This window comes from Dendropsophus ebraccatus, chromosome 13 (assembly GCF_027789765.1).
Source record: "Dendropsophus ebraccatus isolate aDenEbr1 chromosome 13, aDenEbr1.pat, whole genome shotgun sequence".
NCBI lineage: Eukaryota > Metazoa > Chordata > Amphibia > Anura > Hylidae > Dendropsophus > Dendropsophus ebraccatus.
The window spans coordinates 35,708,621-35,726,670 of NC_091466.1; positions in this window are offsets into that span (position 1 = coordinate 35,708,621).

Sequence of the window (18,050 nt, forward strand, 5' to 3'; positions counted from 1 at the left end):
AAGATGTAAAGACAACAGAGCTGATGGTGGAGAAAAAGTTAGGAGAAGCAGGTAGTAGTGGTCTCCATCCATTGTCTCTTCTATAAATCTGTGGGGCCGCTAGACCGAGATGATTGACAGTAGGGAAGTAAAGCTGCTTCAGAGAGCTTCTCCATGGTCATTCTCCTGATTGGTGGGGGTTTCTGCAGTGTCTAGCTATGTTCACACATCAAGATTTTCTGTCTGTCTATTCAGACAGATGGTGGTCTTTTGTTAATAAAGAGTGGATCAGAGATCCCCTTGTTTCCCTCATGGTGTATATTGCTTCTTTTTGAGATTTATAATAGATGTCCCCATTGCATCACTTTTATTAATTCACAGCCGGGTTTGTTATCCCTGATGACTGTTCTCCTGATCAGTGGATGGGCAGTCAGACCCCTAGTGATCAGCTTGTTATAACAAGCCGAGATGAGAATACCCCTTTAAGGAGGTCAGCCCACCATCTTGTAATCTGTTTATTCATTGTTCCATAGGATCTGCCATCCTTTTTGGCTACAGAAACACCTCCTAAACCAGCTGATATATTTGTTGTATCTTACACAGGAAGGTGAGTGTACAAGCTATTTCTCTTTGGTATCAGCAATGTTATAACCTTGGATACAGTAAGATGACCTGATTTCATGATTACAATGAAAGGTTAAGAGGCAGCATCTGTATTATAGAGGCAAATAACAGAGGATGCGTACAACTCGCCTCCATCCCCCTCCCGGCCCAATGACCTCTGCAAAGGTCTCAGAGCATGCCTAACACACTCTCCATGGAAGTCAGTGAAAATCCCCAGACTACAGGCTTCTATGGTGCATGTAGCTGCTGTAAAAACATATCCCTTACTGCTATTATTAGCATTTAAGGCAAGATGGCTGCTCCCAATAATCATGCACAATGCAATTTAGTGTCACTGTTATTTCATGTTAATCTCTCACTTCATAAGTCTCCTTTGTTACTCTAGGACAGGAACTCTCTCGGGAGGAATATGATACAGCTGAAGACATAGCTGTCAGTGTCCTTTAGCCACACTGCGATTCATAGCTGACACAGGTCCTGGGGAATTGGGCAATGGGCATCTAAACAGCATGGGATTTATTCCTTCACCTCTCTGATGCACCAGACACACACGCTACTAGCAAAGCCCATCAAAGCCTCCCTGTCCATGGTGCTGGACTAAGTACAAAGTATGATCAGCATTCTATTTCCTGCTTCTATCAAATATAATCGGAGATGAATGTCTGACTGGTTTAACTTTGTTTCTGCAGGAATCTCACTTATTTCTTTTACGTTATCGCTTTATGTAAACAGTAAGCAGAGCACAGGGATAGGGAAAGTTTATTATATCTCACTGAGTTGTATACCAATTCCCCCTCATACCGAGAAGTGAGAAGAAATTTATTTTATATATATATATATATATATATATATATATATATATATATATATATATATACACATACAGTGGTACCTTGATTTAAGAGTAACTTGGTTTAAGAGCTCACAGATTTCTGTGTAAACAGAATCTGTGTAAACGTAGAATAAGCCTGGTCTATTTTCTGTGCTGCTGATTTGTTTGTCACAGAATTGTCTCTAAATAGTCTTATTGGCCCTGGTTTGCCCCCTAGGTAATGAGCGTCGGATTTGTTTGGACTACGTCGGTGACCAGCAGACTTTAACAACACACCCAAACACACACCTACATGGTCCCTAAATCTAAAATATAGCTTTTAATTGGCTCTTGTTAAAGGAGAAGTCCGGCGAAAATTATTTTTTTATATGTTATTACTGATGGAAAGTTATACAATTTTCTAATGTACATTAATTATGGGAAATGCTCCTATACTGCTATTTCCCTTAATTTAGTGTACCAGGAAGTGTTAGAATTCTCCCAGAAGCAGTGATGTCACAACGAAAGGTGTAATTCCTATGGAGTGTCCAGCAGGGGGCGCACTATATATATAGAAGTCAATGAGTACCATTGACTTCTATATATAGTGCGCCCCTGCTGGACACTCCATTGGAATTACAATGGATGTGTATGTAATGTAATATACAGTGTTTTTGACTGAATACATTTATGAAATACTTTGGGGAGCAAGTGTCCTTGCTCCCCAAAGTATTCCATAAATGTAAGCAATCAGTACATCACAGTAAGCCCGCCGCTGTGGACTACTCTCAACTACTACTCTCCCCACCTGCTCATAGCATGTGCAGGTGATGGGAGAGTAGTAGCCGGGTTATATGGCTGAGATCGCCGCCGCGATGCCGCCCAGGGGAGCCGCTCATCACTGCAGCTATCATCCCCCTCCTGCTGCTTCCTTACTCTATGTGATAGCTGACTTCCTGCCGGGCCGCCGCTCTCCGTTCACACGTGCCGGCGGCCGGGCGGGGAGTCAGCTATCACATAGAGTAAGGAAGCAGCAGGAGGGGGATGATAGCTGCAGTGATGAGCGGCTCCCCCTGGGCGGCATCGCGGCGGCGATCTCAGCCATATAACCCGGCTACTACTCTCCCATCACCTGCACATGCTATGAGCAGGTGGGGAGAGTAGTAGTTGAGAGTAGTCCACAGCGGCGGGCGTTCGGTGGCGGCGGGCTTACTGTGATGTACTGATTGCTTACATTTATGGAATACTTTGGGGAGCAAGGACACTTGCTCCCCAAAGTATTTCATAAATGTATTCAGTCAAAAACACTGTATATTACATTACATACACATCCATTGTAATTCCAATGGAGTGTCCAGCAGGGGCGCATTATATATAGAAGTCAATGGTACTCATTGACTTCTATATATAGTGCGCCCCCTGCTGGACACTCCATAGGAATTACACCTTTCGTCGTGACGTCACTGCTTCTGAGAGAATTCTAACACTTCCTGGTACACTAAATTAAGGGAAATAGCAGTATAGGAGCATTTCCCATAATTAATGTACATTAGAAAATTGTATAACTTTCCATCAGTAATAACATATAAAAAAATAATTTTCGCCGGACTTCTCCTTTAAAAACGTATACTGTGTATAACTGCTAGTTTAAAACACACACACACAACCGTCCCGTTCCTATAATATATAGTAGGTACGTCCCTGGTAGGGATAAAGTGAATCGGGTAGCTGCAGACTATTCCCTGATCACTACTAGTAACATATATGTATATAACACATATATTATATATGTTATATGTTACTAGTAGTGATCAGGGAATAGTCTGCAGCTACCCGATTCACTTTATCCCTACCAGGGACGTACCTACTATATATTATAGGAACGGGACGGTTGTGTGTGTGTGTGTTTTAAACTAGCAGTTATACACAGTATACGTTTTTAACAAGAGCCAATTAAAAGCTATATTTTAGATTTAGGGACCATGTAGGTGTGTGTTTGGGCTGTTGGCCCTATTTTGGGTGTGTTGTTAAGTATCCACCTAGTGTAATCCCTATAGGCACCCAGTGTGTGTTTTGGTCAGCAGACTTTGATGCTCAATAAAATGGTTAACAAGGGGTGTGGGGGTGTTTTTATTTGGATTAAAAAAAATATTTTAGGTTTGTTGTGTTTTCTTTTATTAATTTAAAGGCTTAGTAGTGGAAGCTGTCTGATAGACGGAATCCATTACTAAGTTGGGACTTAGTGTTAACCGGTATAAAATGGCTAACACTAACCCCCCCCCCCATTATTATCCCAGTACCCAATGCCACCAGGGGTACTGGGAAGAGACGGGTGGCAGTATCCCCCGAGCGTCACAATTGGTGCTCCTGGACTGGGTGGCAGCAGGCTGGTGTTATTAGGCTGGGGAGGGCCAAAACAAATGGCCCTTCCCACCCTGGTACTACTAGGCTGCTGTTGCTTGGTTTTTAACCCTGCTGGTTATGGAAAGGGGGGGGATCCTATGCATTTTGTTTTTTTTAATAAATAATAATTTAACAAAAAACGCATAGGATCCCAGGGTGGCAAGGGCCATTTATTTTGGCCCTCCCCAGCCTAATATTACCAGCCTGCTGCCGCCCAGTCCAGGAGCGCCAATTTTTGATGCTCCAGGACTACTGGCACCCGACCCCATCTGCTACTCACAGCAGCATCTAGGGGGTTACACGGACAGGAGCCTATGGAGCATCATCCTTACATATGTCAGGAAACGTTAAAGTTATTCCAAAGAGGTGTGAAGAGAAAACTCTAAAACTATTTTCACTGATTTATGCAAAACAGCCTTGTGTATGTGAAATGACCATAAGAGATTCCTTTGATTCTTTCTTTCCTGATTCCACTGCCTACAAATATTCTGACCATCTTTGTGAAAAAAGACTCATTATTCCTATATGCCCATATAGTTTAATGGGGTGGCTAACTGAAGCCTTATATAGCTGGAGGAAGATCCCATATGATTCTATGAACATTGGGAAAACATTAATTCACCAATATGATGGATCCCTCCACAATAATATTATACTGAAAAAAATTGCACTCCCTATTAAAAATGAAGAAAAAAAAATCATAAAAACACATAGAGCCATGTAGCAAATGATTTGACTGAGAAACGTTTTTTTTCTTCCCCCCATGTTGCACTTTGTCCTGATCAGTCCCACTTCCCATTGTCCAGGTACTAACAGGCAGGGGTGGTATAACTAGTCCCAGTATACAGACGTATAGATGTGCGTTTCTCCATATTGCACTGATTTTATTGCAGTCTATACTTGTTTTCATCTACTTCTCTCAGTCTTGTTTTCTCCTTCTGATGAATGTTCTGTTTTCATAGTTCTATGCGTTACCCACTTGTCAATGGTCATCAGAAGCTTGTTAATTCCTATGCAACCAGAGGCCACTGTCACAGTCAGTATCCTATTAGGCAGTCTTCCAGTACTTATCAGCTGCTGTATGTCCTGCAGGAAGTAGTGTTTCCTCACACAGTGCTCTCTGCTGACACCTCTGTTAGTGACAGGAACCATCCAAAGAAGTAGGGGTTTTGCTACTGCTCTGGACAGTTACTGTCACGGACAGAGGTGGCAGCAGAGGGCGCTGTTCACACTGGAAACAAACATCACTTCCTGCAGGAAATACAGAAGCTGATAAGTGCTGGAAGACTTGATATTTTTAAATAGAAGTAGTTTACAAATCTATATAACTTTCTGCCAGTTGATTTAAAAAAATCACTGCAGTTCCCCTTTAAACCCGAATTGCTAAAAAGCTAAAACTGTCAAGTATTTAAAAAAAAAAATGCAGGTAACAAGACCATTCCAGAAGTCCTTACTGCATATGGCCAACAGCAACGCAACTACAATGCTACACCATTATATAATTTTTACCGTTAAAGGGAAACGATCAGCAGGTTAGACTAATCTAACCAGCTGATAGCCCCCTTATAGCGCCTGAGACACTGGAAAGGAAGGCATGTGTGTTACCTTCCTGCTAGCCTCCGGTCCCGCACTGTTAAGAGCACTGCCACATCATCTGCGCCATAGATTATCATTAGAAGGAGCGGGCCGAATGACGTGGCAGTGCTCCAGAGCGAAGATTACTCCGAATAACAGCGCGGGACCAGCGCAGAAGAGGAAGATAACATACAGGCAACATTATAATGTACATGTGTGCAGGTGTAAATTGTAATAAATCTTTGTGTAATGACCAGAAAAAGTAACAAAATTGTTGGGCAACAGGGGGCTTTGGGCAAAGATTTTCTAACTTTCAATGGTTTGGGTCAAGAACAAGTCTTCCTATGTTTTCTGTGATGGTTTTTAAAACTTTTCTCTCAACCAGAATCTACTTTATAGTGAATGTATCACTGGTACATCGTTTTTTTCCCCCTGAAAACACGGCGCTGGCACCGCCGGCCCCCAGTGTGACAGAACTCCCTCCCGTCTGTGATATGACTCCATTAGAATCAATGGAGCCGCGTCACATGGGGGGCACTGCGGCACCGGTCTATTCAGGTAAAAAAACAAAAAAGCGATGTACCAGTGGTACATTTGCATTAAAGCATTACTGTAATTTGTTGTAACATATAATATATCAGACGTGTGAAAAGTTACTGATCGCACCAGGTCTCTATCCTCAGACCCACTGCAATCCTGGGATACAATCAGGGAAGTGCCCAGCAGTTACATTTGCTGTTATCACTTTCCCCGGCTGTATCTCAGGATACCAGTGACTATTAGGAGTGAGACCTGGTGCGATCAGTAACTATTCTCATGTCTGAAGTCTGTGGAGAAACATAAAATAAACTATGTACAATATTAGTAATACTGCATGCTTGTAGGAACTATGGGGGAGATTTATCAAACCTTGTAAAGAACAATGGAGCAGTTGCTCATATTTTAGAAAATATTAGACAAGCAATCTGATCCACTGTTCCTTTGCACAAGGCTTGATATATCTCCCCCATATATTTTCTTTACATACCTTGTTATATCATGCTCGATGTTGTCTTGAAAGTTTCCTGTTCATCAAAAAATGAAGCAAATGATGGTATCACATTTGCAAGTTGTAGAAGCACCATAAATTCATGTATGTATGTATTGGACAGCAGCGCCATCTATAGGTAAGAGCAGAGAATGCATGAAATAACAATATACTGCTACTAACTGAAAGAAAACTAAAATTTGTCTTTTTATAATCATCCCCCTCTGCAGATTGTGTTCCTTTTCATTTTCTCCCTTGCGTGCTCTTCTTTCTACAGAACTAGCTTTCCTCGCCAACAAAACAATAATTCACCAATCAGAATCCTCAGTTAGCGCAACAGTAACGAAAGCCCTGACCAGATGTATAAAATATTTGCCAGAATTTGAAGGGTTCCAGCACAATAGTTATTCATTTGTACATCTATTTTTGAGTTTTGTGCTATAACATGTTTCCGAGCATGGCATAATAATCATCATAATCATATTGCCAACATATTCCGCATCACTTTACAATTCTGGGGGTACATACATAGACAAAATCAGACATTAAAGAGATATACATGTAACCATCAAGTCAGCTATGAGAAGTGAGGGCCCTGCTCCCAAGAGCTCACAATCTATAAGGAAAAAGTCAGTAAAGAAATGCAGGAGGGTAAAGTGCTGCATTTCTACAGTCGTCCGGGCATCATTTATAAATAGGATAATGCAGGTAAAGGTGGGTGAAGCAGTCATCAAGAAATTACTGTATGTACAGGTCTGAAGTGATGCAGGTAACCCCGGCGGGACTGTGACCATTCTGGTAACTCTGTGTTGTTTGGGGTGTGGAGAAACTTCCAGGAAACACACAGACGACTTGTGATTCAAGCAGCATGAAAATGATGACAGCTTTCAAGCATGGGGAGCACACTGATTGGCTGAGAGGGACGTCAGGATGCCGGGAGCCAGAGGAGGAGGCTGGAGCACGGACCAGGTAATGTATGCACCAGGCCGCTGTGGGTTAAGGGAATCGGCGTTTACATACTCGCAGTGGAATGATAATTCTGCTGCAAGTATGTAACCCTATTCAGAAAGACAGTAAGGGATTTCACTGTGTATAAGTTACGTGTGAATTTAGCCTTAAACGGTTTAGGAGCTCCCGACAATCACGATGCTGGGAGCTCCCAGGTCCAGTCCACAGAACACTATCCGAATACGGGCTGAATTGCACAGACGTGTGAATGACACCTTAGTCTGAAATATTAGGCTTCACACACAACTATAAGGTGCAAATTACCAAGCTACAAAATTGTAAGCATTTACCTTGGTTTTCCAAAGCTGTTATTGGCTGCACAATTCTAGTGATTATTGGGAGTCACAATAATCTGGCCAGGATTGGCTTGAAGGAAATGTCTCTTACATCTTCAACTGCTCACTGGTAAATTAAATCAGACTAAAATAGAAGCAGAAACCATCTTTAGCTTGTTATGGTCAGTACAGTAATAACACACAGCATTTTGGTCAGTATTTTAGCCAATCTTAGGTTTATGTCCAAACTTTCCATAATAGTTTTTCCTGTGTCAGTTCTACTCCTGGTTTTGGTAGAAATTACTGACCGAAATACAGTGTATGTACCCAGTATGAGACCGATAACTTTTAGAACTTTATCTGTCGATAGATGAGATCACGAGAGGTCACGAGAGCATGTCTTTGCAGGACAAGTAATTTATTGCCTAGTTTATTTTATCCTATAATGTATTTTGAAAAAAAAAAAAACGTATAAAAAAATTAGTTTATTTTACTACTTAAAAAAATATGTGTGCAAATACAGTATATACAGTGATACCTTGGTTTAAGAGTAACTTGGATTAGGAGCATTTTGCAAGAAGAGCTCACAGTTTTTCAAAATCGTAACTTGGTTTAAGAGCTCCCTGTACTGGGTGGGAGCAGGAGTGGGGGAGGGGCATGGTCTGCACAGTGGGGTCTACAGCACTGTACTCTGACCCAGGAAGTCTCCCTCACCTTTCAAATCATGGCAGATCCATGTCAGGCTGGGACTTACATCAGGGGACAGGACTGTGGAGGCATTTATGTGCCCTGCTTATTCATTCATGCTCCCTGCAGTCTTTGTCAGCCCTTGTGTTTCCCATCCTCTCCATTCCTGTTAGAGTGTGCATGCACTTACCCTCAGCCATTCACACTGCCCTATAGGAGTTTGTCACTGTCCTCCTGCACAGCTCTGTAATTCTCACTTCCTGATTGCTGAACTCACACCCCTTCCCCATTTCTGTCATGTGACCACACAGACCTCTGACAGCAGCCATACTTCTCTATTCTAGCCTGTTGTACTACACTACTCCATTATGTGGATCTGCATCTCCAAACTGCTGCTGTTTTGTTAGGTTTCAGATTTCCATATCATCTACTATGTATTGGCAGGATTTATGAATACTAAGGTGGTAGGGCTCTTATCTCCAACCACTTGACTCCAGAAGAGACCCCCTCTTACCAACTGGATGCTTTGGTCACAATTACCTGTTGCAGGGGGGTAGTTGGGTTACATGGCTGCTAGCAGTGAGTATAACTAATAATTGAGTGGGTAGTAGTGGGTATAACTAGTGCAAATGAGTAATGGGGTACACCCCAATGGCAAAATCTGGATGTCAATATACTTTCAGGTACACCACAAATAAATACCCAATATTTTAAAAATCTTTTGGTAGGTTATAGAAACAGGCTCCTTGTTTTATAAAAATGCATAATTGGCATTTGTGGCAAATAGGTGACCTGATCACAAATATACACATTATACCAACTACATATCAACATAGGAGAAATAGCAACTCAAGAGTAGTCAGCACCCTGGTTATTGCAATCCCAGTCTCACAACACATAAGTTGTCCAAACAGCAGGAAGAGAATCATCTGGACTCCAAGGTGAGTATATCAATGAATAGGAAAAGAACGTCCACAAGTCTCTTCAGCTAAGGTTAAAATCTCCACAAGTTTTATTTCATATTCCTCAAATACCGATGTGTTTCAGACCTACACAGTCCTTAGTCATGGCTGTACATAAAACACATTTGACACTAGTTAGGGACAAAGTTATATTAAAAAGGAAAAAAAAAAATTAACTTGATATGTAAAATATTCTTGTCACTAACTAGTCAGTATCCAATGTATGTTATACATACAGCCATGGCTAAGGGCCGTGTAGGTCTGAAATATGTCTGCATTTTAATCTACAAAAAACCTACAGGCCACCCAGCATACTTAAAATGGAACAGCTTTCATCCAAACCACACAAAAAAGTCCATCATCTATAGCCAAGCCCTCAGATACATTAGGATTTGTTCTGATGATAAAGATAGAGAACACCACCTATCATCTTTAAGAGAGACATTCCTAAAACAAGGCTACCATCCAATAACCATTGATGAACAGATCCACAGAGCCAAAAGAATTCCAAGACAAAGCCTCCTGGAATATAAGCAGAAGGAGGAGAACAGCCGGGTGCCATTGGTGGTCACCTATAACCCTAATATGAAGATCCTAAAAAAGATTGCTGCTGAACTACAACCAATATTCCAGAGGGACAACAGACTGAAAGAGATTTTCCCAGAATTACCTCTTCTTTCATTCAAACAACCCCCGAATTTAAGAAACCTCCTTGTAAAAAGCGCTCTGACATCAACAACAGAGACTGGCACCTTCCCCTGCAACAACAGAAAATGCAGCACATGTCCCCACATATTACAAACAAACACAATCCGCATCCCCAACACACAGCGAGACTACACAATCACAAATGCTTTCTCATGTACATCCTCCAATGTGGTCTACATGATAAAGTGTACACGATGCCCCACAGGGATTTACATTGGGGAAACAAAACAGAAACTACAAACTAGAATGAACTTACATAGACATACAATAAAAAGAAGTCTCAACACCCCTGTAGGCCAACATTTCTCAGGACTGGACCATAGAATAACAGATTTAAGGGTTATGGTCCTCAAAGGTCACTTCCAGAGTGACAGAGAGAGGAAAGTGTGGGAATTCAAATTGATAAAAACATCCCAATCATTAACACATGGATTAAACCTGGCACCTGGATTTATGACCCACTACATGGACACACTCCACAGATAAGACTGAACTGACCAACAATCTTGGACTTCCAAATAACCTTTAATTTACAACAAGTCCTTTTTATTGCCCTGGCTTATCTATGTGATGTATATACCCCCTCACCCCCCCCCCCCATTCACAGATGTCTCTCCCTTCTGGCTTGTAACATCCCTAAAATGTTGTGCTGTTTCTGTAAGTCACTCATTTGTGAACTTGTCTGACGAAGGGATCTTGTGAATCCCGAAAGCTCACAGCTCTAACAGTTTTTTGTTGGCCAATACTCCTAAAATACTTTGATTTCAAGTATTTACCACGATAAGAATATGAAATGAAATTTTAACCTAAGCTGAAGAGACTTGTTGAAGTTCATTTCCTATTCACTTACATGAGGACTTCAGACACCCCTCTAAGGCCTCCGCAGTCTCTATTAAACTGCTCTAGACAAGCTCCAATATACAGTAACAGCTGGATAGACATCTTCCAACGATACCTCAGAAGCTGTTCAACGTTTGAAAAAGATCACTAGAAGCTTTGACCGAGTTGGTTCCTAGTTTCCCATTTTACGATCTACTGTTATACAATTCTAAAATCATGCACTTTCCATTCTTTCCACAAGGCCTAAAACTAAGCTGAGACTTTATGTTGTCTGCAATAAGGAGAAGGTAACTAACCTGTACAGAATTACAGTGAAAGGCAATGGCAGTACATAGCAAATGCAATGGCTGAAGCTCACAGCTCAGTCTCCCCCTTCCCCGAGAAAGGACCCTTTGATTTCAATGGGGTCATCCACATATTCCTATTTGACCACTGATCTGTTATGCAAAAAGGGGACCATAGAAGTACAGGTCCTTTTTTTTTCCAGAGCAGAAGCTCCAATAAAAGGCAATGGGTCAATTTTTAACGGACGACACACGGATTCACCGTCTGTGTGGTTTGTTTACTTAAAGTGACTGTACCATCAGGCCCGGGCTGAAGCACAGGAGTCGGGCCGACCTATCCCCAGTGGGAGGAAACCCCCACCCCTCTATGATATGGATTCATTGATTCTAATGGAGCCGCGTCATAGAGGGGAGAGGGTTTCCTCCCACTGGGGGTGGGTCAGCCCGCCTCCTGTGCTTCAACCTGGGCCTGATGGTACAGTCACTTTAAGCATTGTCTAGGCTCCACCCTGTGGCCATTTATTACCCTCCTGTCAGTTTTTGTGGATCTTCAATAACCAATACCACACTGATGGCATCACTGATCCTGATTTCTGGAAAGAAAAACTGATGTAGATTAGGCCTTGGAAAGAACCATTTACATATATTTAAAGAAGACAATAACTATTAGTCAAAGTCTGCCAAGTTTCTATCATTCATTTGTACACATGCCTAGTGCTGGTCATGCAATATGATTCCATATGTGTATTTGTAATAAACTTTAGTAGTATCACAGAACCTAGAGCGTGTGGCTATTGGTTGACCTTAGATTTCTAAATCGCATCACTTAGTAATGTTTCCCTGTTAACGTAACTAGGACAAGTCCTGTATAGTGTACGTCCATGGGGCTTGCTGTTAAGGGGGGATACATTAAAGAGATTGTCTGGATTTTCTTCTTTTATGGTGCGTTTACACCTACAGGATCTGCAGCTGATTTTCTGCAGCAGATTTCATTTAAATAACTGAACACAGCATCAAATCTGCTGCAGATCTGCTGCAGATCCTGTAGGTGTGAACGCACCCTAAGGCTAGGTTCACACTACGTATATGTCCGGCCGCATATTTTTCGCGGCCGGACATATACGTATGAAACTCCGGCCGGGACTTTACGCAAGTTGCGGCCGGATACGTACGGACCACGAACTTACGCCCGTAGCGTACTTACGCTTCCCGAGCGCGCTTCGTAGCGATCTAACAGCGGTCTTTTACTTGGAAATCTTCGCCTAGCCCCGGACACCCCACAGAACCTTTTGGATCGGAACAAAAAGCTGGCAAAATGAAGAAATCACTACTACGTACGGGACCACATGTTACGCTACGGGCGTAAGTTACGGCATTTCCGTCCGGAAACAATGGTCTGGTTCATTTTTTTACGGCGCCGCATACGATCCGGGCGTAAGTTCGTACGTAGTGTGATCTGTGCGCCCGTAGATCGTATACTTTCCATTGTACGCAAACTACGTAAGTTTCCGGCCGCTTATTAACGGAACGCGCTACGGCCGGAAACTTACGTAGTGTGAACGTAGCCCCAAGAAGTTTTTTTGAAATGTACAAATCTTAGTTATGTCTGTAAGGTGAAGGATAATCCAGGTCTATCATCTACAAACCTAATGCATTAAAAGGGGTTATCCAGCGCTACAAAACCATGGCCACTTTTCCCCCTACTGTTGTCTCCAGTTTGGGTGGGGTTTTGAAACTCCGTTCCATTGAAGTAAACGGAGCTTAATTGCAAACTGCACCTGAACTGGAGACAACAGTAGGAGGAAAAGTGGCCATGTTTTTTAGCGCTGGATAACCCCTTTAACCTCTTAAGGACCGAGACAAAATTTATGAATATGACCTGTGTCACTTTATTTATTAATAACTTCGGGATGCTTTTACCTATCCGGCTGATTCGGAGATTGCTTTCTCGTGACATATTGTACTTTACATTTCTGGTAAATTGGAGCCGATACTGGAAAAAAAAAAAAAAAAAAACATGAAAAACTGAAAAAAAAATGCATTTTTCCAACTTTGAAACTTTCCTGCTTATACAGAAAATTACATATTAAATAGCATTAGCAATATGTCTACTTTATGTTGGCTGCATTTATTAAATTATCTTTAATTTTTTTAAACAATAGGAAGCTTAAAACATTAGCAGCAAATTTCCAAATTTTCTGGGACCTGTTCAGGTTTAAAGTGTATTTGAGGGGACTATGTTAGAAAGCCCCACAAAGCACCCCATTTCAGAAACTGCACCCCCTAAACTCTGCAAAAGCACATCCAGGAAGTTTTTTAACCCTTTAGGGGAGTCACAGAAATAAAAGTGTGTAAGAAATTTGAAAAATTAAATTTTCTGTGCAGAGATTTTATTGTAATCCAATATCTTTCATAATTTTAAACCTATTACCAGAGAAATGCACCCCAATATTGATTGCCCCGTTTCTGCAGTTTATAGAAATACCCCATATGTGGCCCTATTGCGTTGTTTGACGCAACCACAAGCCTCAGATATAAAGGAGCGCCTAGTGAATTTCTACGCCTCCGTTATATTTAGTCATTTTTGACTGTACCACTTCAGGTTGGCAGAGGCTCTGGGGTGCCAAAACCTAAAAAACACCCCTCAAGGAATGTAACAAGGGCATCTGGACCCCACAGGTGCTTCACAGATTTTCAGAACAATGTGGCGTGAAAAAGGAAAAAGTTTTAATTTTTATGGAAGGAGATGAAAAAAAAAAAAAACAACACAAAACGTGTAGCACAGTTTCTCCCGAGTACGGAAATACCCCACATGTGGACATAAAGTGCCAAGCGGGTGCAGGACGAGCCTCTAAAGGGAAGGAGCGCCAATTGGCTTTCGGACGCTGAATTTCACTGGAATGGATTTCAAGGGCCACGTCGCATTCACAGAGCCCTTGTGCTGCTAAAACACTGGAAACCCCCCACAAGTGACCCCATTCTGGAAACTACACCCCTTAAGGAATCTAACAAGGGGTGCAGTGTGGATATGGACCCCACTGGTGATGGGCACAAATGTGGAACAATGTGACGTGAGAGGGAAATTTTTCATTTTTTCACTTTCACGGCACAAATGTGCCCGTCATCAAGGGGTTCATATTCTCACTGCACCCCTTGTTAAATTCCTTGTGGCGTGTAGTTTCCAGAATGGGGTCACTTGTGGGGGGTTTCCAGTGTTTTGGCAGCACGACTGCTCTGTAAATGCGACATGGCGTTCATCATCCATTCTGGCCAAATCCAGCCTCCAAAATCCAAATGGCGCTCCTTCCCTTCGGAGGCTTGCCCTGCGCCCACATGGCGCTTTATGTCCACATGTGGGGTATTTACGGACTCGGGGGAAATTGCTCTACACATTGTGTGTTTCTCTCTCTTTTAACCCCTTGTGAAAATGAAAAATTGACGGCTAAACCAACATTATAGTGTAAAAAATTTTATATTTCATTTTCACACCACATTGTTCCACATTTGCGCCCGTCACCAGTGGGGTCCATATGCTCACTACACCCCTTGTAACATTCTCTGAGGGGTGTAGTTTCCATAATGGGGTCACTTGTGGGGGGTTTCAACTGTATTGGCAACACGGGGGCCTTTTAAATGCAACAAGGCCCTCGAAATCCATTCCAGTCTCCAAAAGCCAAATGGTGCTCCTTCCCTTTGGAGGCTTACCCTGCACCCGCATGGTTCTTTATGTCCACATGTGGGGTATTTTCATACTCAGGGGAAATTGTTCTACACATTGTTTTTTTTTCTTTTAACCCCTTGTGAAAATTAAAAAAAAAAATCAAGACAAGATCAATATTTTAGTGTAAAAATTTATTATTTTACACTAAATGTTGGTCTAGCCTTGATTTTTCTATTTCCACAAGGGGTTAAAAAGAAGAAAATGAATGCAAAACGTGTAGGGTAATTTCCCCTGAGTAGGAAAATACCCCACATGTGGACATAATGTGCCATATGGGCACAGGGAAAGCCACCAAAAGGACAGAGCACCATTTAGAGGCTGGAACGGAGGATGGAGGCCATGTCGCAATTACAAAGCTCCTTTGCTGCCAGGACAGTAGAAATCCCCCATAAGTGACCCCACTCTGGAAACTACACCCCATAAGGAATCTAACAAGGGGTGCAGTCAGCATATGGACCCCACTGGTAACTGGCACATATGGAGAACATGTGCCGTGAAAATAAAAAAAAAAATACCTAATTTTTTTTTTTTATGGCACAAATGTGTGTCACCAGGGGGCCATATCCCCACTGCCCCCCTTGTTAGATTCCATATGGGGTGTAGTTTCCAGAATGGGGTCACTTTTCTACTGTCCTGGCCGCACAGAGGCTTTGTAATTGTATCATGGCAAGTCTCTAATAGGAATGGCGGCCATACCTATTTAGTTGGGGAAAAGGGACACTTAATTTATTTGGGGGTATTAGGTCAATTATTAGTTTATAAGGTTGAAAATGACAGGTATCATCAAATTCAACCTGTGTTGATCCAGAGGAAGACAAAAAAAAAAAAAAAACCTTGTGAGGCAGACAGTAGCTTTATCACAGGGGGAAAAAAATTCCTTCCCGACTGCATAATGGCAATCAGAATAATCCCTGGATCAACGTGACACCTGAAATAGAAATAAGGGACAGAATTTAGAAAAGTTAGACGTGTGGTTCGCCTTGAAGTCATCCAGTATGCAGAGGCCGGGGCGATCAGGACAGGTGTCACACTGGAAAATGGTGTCGTTCCTGATCCCCCTGTTACGCCACACTCTGCACTTCTTCTGGGGTCTCCTGTTTTCCAGTGTGGGGGACATCACCTGGAAAATGTTGTCCTGGTGCAATACAGGGTCCTTCATATCCAGAAGCGCTGGGGCCGCTCCATGGCTGCTAAATATTAGGGCTCTATTACTGCTTCTAATATTTTCAGATTGTGCCACAAGCTACAGTAGCTCGGGCAGCGAGGGACCGGAAGAGGGGGTGCTGGTATAAAAGTTACCCCCGTACAGGTGGTAACCTCTATCCAGCAGTGGGAAGATCAGTTCCCAAACGATCTTCCCACTAACTCCGAGGATGGTGGTGGTGGTGGTGGGGGGGGGGGGTTGCGGGCAGGATTCGGGTGTGCCTTCCTTCATACACTAAGGATACATACACACTGCGGAATGGCAAAGGATAACCCTTTGTGCATTCCGCAGCTGGCACCCGCTGGCGGACTGATAAAGGCGAGCGGGTCTGTCCGTGTCACACTCCATTCTATGCACAGGGGCATTCCGCCCTCTGTCCAAAGAATGAACGTGTTCATTCATCCTCACTGGCTGTTTCGGTGTCGGATGCAATAACGCATGCGTCCACCACCGAAGACACCCTGGGGGCCATCTTTACATAGGGATAGGTATATGGGGTATGTAAATGTGTAGTGTAAAAATTTTGTGTAGTGTTAAAAAAATGTTAACAGTAAGAAAAAAAAAAAAAAACCTACGCCAAGAAAGAAGTGCGAAATCAGCAACTTGTGTGCGGCACTTAGATAGTGGCTGTAGGATATAGAAAAAAAAAAAAAAAGGGGGGGGGGGGGGGGGGAACGCCCCTACGCCAAAAAGAAGGTGTTGCTGATCAGCGGCGCACTTACGTGCGATGCTGATCAGCTCTCAGCGGCGTTAGGGCGCATAACATTTTTGAACAAAAAAAAAACAACTCTTTTTACACCAAAGCTACTGATCAGTGTATAATATACACTGATCAGCTGCTAGGGGGCAGTAAAGTGAAGCTTCCGAAACCCGAAGATTTCCGATGTTAGGCGACGGAACCCGGAAGTGACCAGACGCACCGAAGAGGACGCCGCGGACCACCGATCGTCGCTCCAGACGCCAGGATCAGGTAAGTATAGTGCACCTACTCTATACACACACACACACACACCTGTTCTGCACCACTCAGCTACCTAGCTGAGGGGTGCAGAACCTGGCAACACTTTTTTTTTTTTTACACTTAAACCCTATTCACACATCCTGTTCCTGTCCGCAATTGCGGATCCGCAGAATAGGACCAATATATTTCAATGGACCCATACACACATCCGTGTTGTGTACTGGGCTGCAATCAGTTTTGCAAAAAAAAAAAAAAAAAAAAAAAAAAGACAGGGCCTAGTACAGACAGTAACTGACACACCCAATACAACTCTATAGGGTCCGTATTTACGGATGCAATACGGATGAAAATTTGCGGATTGCTTACGGATTCAAAATTGCGGATTGGAAAATATACTGACGTGTGAATAGACCCATTTGATCGGCGTGATACATCGGCGAGCAGAGATACATTATAGCACACCATCTTCTCCGATCGCTGTGTGTACACACAGCGATCGGGGAAACCGCGAGCGTACATTTATGCCCTGTTGCCTTAAAGCCCAGGCAGCGGGGGCGTAAATGTACAGGGTTAAAGGGACTATCCAGTGTTAGTGGACACGTTTTTCTGAGACATCATCTCCAGGTCAGGTGTGGTTTGCAATTAGGCTCCACTAACTTGAATGAAACCAAATTGCAAAACATGCACCCAAAGACATGGGTGGTGCTGTCTGTGGAAGAAAGTGGACATGTTTTTGTAGCACTGAATAATCCCTTTAACCAAGTCATATTCTAATGTAAAATTCTGGTGTAAGAACTCTACCTCTAGTGCAGTTATGCAATGGGTGTATAGAGAGTGCACTACTTGGCTGACACCAAATGACCTAGTTAGTATGTATAATTAGTAGGCTCTCTAGCAATACCCCTAATGTGATATTTTTGGGACGAATATAGATCTCAAGGTATAATTGAATCACAAATATATATATATATATATATATAT